This window comes from Falco biarmicus, unplaced genomic scaffold, assembly GCF_023638135.1.
Source record: "Falco biarmicus isolate bFalBia1 unplaced genomic scaffold, bFalBia1.pri scaffold_70, whole genome shotgun sequence".
Classification (NCBI taxonomy): domain Eukaryota; kingdom Metazoa; phylum Chordata; class Aves; order Falconiformes; family Falconidae; genus Falco; species Falco biarmicus.
In genome coordinates this window covers 180,354-182,853 of record NW_026612000.1, presented here as the reverse complement: position 1 = coordinate 182,853, position 2,500 = coordinate 180,354, and positions in this window count along the sequence as shown.

The following is a 2,500-nucleotide window of genomic DNA, read 5'->3' as shown; positions in this document are numbered from 1 at the left end:
GACGTGCTAGAGGAGACAGCGACCCGCGGAGGGCGGGCGCGACCCTGGCGACCGAGGCCCCTTCGCCGGGGGGCGCGGCTCGCTCCGCAGCAGGCAGGGGTGGCAACGCAGAAGCCAAAGCAGCGGCACAGGAGACGCCCGCTTCTTGGCCCGCCGAACGCGGGCACGACCCCACAAAAAAAATTCGGCTCTCCCCTTCTTTCTGCCTTCTGCGCGCCCCGTTTCGTCTCTCGTGGCTCGGCCACCACACCGCCCATTGCGCTGCTCGCGGCCGGCACACCCGCGGGGGTGTACGCCCCGGACCGAGGCCGGCACCGACACCTCGGCGTGGTGTAGGACCGCCTGAAAACTCGCAGGGCCACGCGGCCGTCACACAGCCCGGTTTCGGTACGAGAAAGCCCCGGGAACCCGACATGAGCAGAGCAAGGTGGGGGGGGCGGACGGACAGGCAGGCACGCAACCCACGGCCGCCACACCACCGCGCCGTCGCACCCTCCTCCTCCTCCCCCCTTTTTCTTTGCTCACGGGGACACCCGAGGGCAAGCGCACACCTCACACGCGCGACGGGAGGCGAATTGGAAAGGAAACCACCCTGGCCCGAACACCCGGACGCCACCGCGGCCACCCCTGGCATGGGGAGCACACAGCAGAGCCGGCCCGCCGGGGGCCCTCTCCGACGCGACCCGAATGGCCTCATCGATCAGGAACGGGAAAGGAGCGAGAAGCGGCAGCCCCCCCCCCACCCACGGACACGATTACCTGGGACGGCATTGACAGTCAGTCGGCGGCCGCCACGAGCCTGCGGGTAACGTTTCTCCCGGCCTCGCTGGCGGTCCCTCCCGCGGGGCTTCCCACCCTCGCTGCTGCTGCTTGCTGCTGCCGCCGCACCAGGGTCTGGGCTAGGCGCACGGCCTTTGCTCCCCCACCACCACCACCACCACCACCACCACCACCACCACCACGCGCACACCGCGCGGGAAGGAACAGCCCGAGTTTAACTTGCGGACGCCTCGCTTGCTGAACGGGCAAGCCGAAAGGGGCGACACGAACACGGACCGGCCCGCTGGACGGGCAAGGCGAATGGGCGACACAAACACGCCCGGCCCCGGCGGCCACCCTTCAGTACCCGGCTGCGCGAGCGCGCTGCTCGCGAGAGGAGTCACCGCTCGCTCTCCTATAGTACGGACTAGGGCAGCCGTGACAGCGGCAGGCCTGCAAGAGGGTGGCGCATCTGGACACGGGGAGAGGGAGCGGCGACAGAGGCCACACGACGATGACGTCGCTGGAGGGCAGTGTTGAGAGTGCGACCCCTTCGGCACCCCTCGGTGGCACGGAGGAGAAAAACAGGTCTACCAGACGGGCCCAGAAATGCGGCTAAGTCCCCTCCCGTCGCCAGGGGTAAACGTGGCCGTCCTTTCCGCGAAGCGCTCCGGCAGGGCATCGCGCCCCCAACCGGCGAGACTGTTACTGAGCTCGCTCTTTCCGTTCCCCGGGCAGCCTCCCGGGATGCCGTGCGGCACGGCCGAGACCGATGCTCTCGCTGCCTAGTCGCCGGTGGGGGGGGGGGGGGGGGGGGGGGGGGGCGCGGTGGCCAGAAACGGAGGCCAGGTCTACCCGGCAGAGGAAGCGGCGGAGGCGGAGGCTAGCTCTACCTCGGAGCAGGGCGCGCGTCCTCCAAGAGGCGGAGGCGGACGGCGGCTTACTCTCCGCGCGCCCTGCTATTGGCCGGTGACAATCGCCTGGAACCGACGGACGGACGGACCCGGCGGACGGGGAGATGCCTCCGTCGGCCTCGCTGGCCGTCAAGAAACGGGACCGACAAAGCCCCGCCTTCGGGAGGTCCAACCGGAGCGAACGGGGCACCCGTTCACGACGTGCACGGCCGACGGGAGGTCCTTTGCTGCCGCCGCCGTCCCGTCTGTCCTCGATGGTGATCGCCCCGTGGAATGGGACTTGGGCGGCATGCGTGCCCTCTCCTCTCCTCTCCTCTCCTCTCCTCTCCTCTCCTCTCCTCTCCTCTCCTCTCCTCTCCTCTCCTCTCCTCTCCTCTCCTCTCCTCTCCTCTCCTCTCCCTCTCCTCTCCTCTCCTCTCCCTCTCCTCTCCTCTCCCTCTCCTCTCCCCTCCTCTCCTCTCCCTCTCCTCTCCTCTCCCCGGCTCGGCTCGGCTCGGCTCGGCTCGGCTCGGCTCGGCTCGCCTAAGAACGGCTCGGCTCGGCTGGGCTGGGCTGGGCTGAGATCGGCTCGGCTCGGCTCGGCACGGCTCGTTTCGCCTAAGATCGGCTCGGCTCGGCTCGGCTCGGCTCGCCTAAGATCGGCTCGGCTGAGATCGGCTCGGCTCGGCTCGGCTCGGCTCGGCTCGCCTAAGATCGGCTCGCCTAAGATCGGCTCGGCTCGGCTCGTTTCGCCTAAGATCGGCTCGGCTCGGCTGGGCTGGGCTGGGCTAAGATCGGCTCGGCTCGGCTCGTTTCGCCTAAGATCGGCTCGGCTCGGCTCGGCTCGG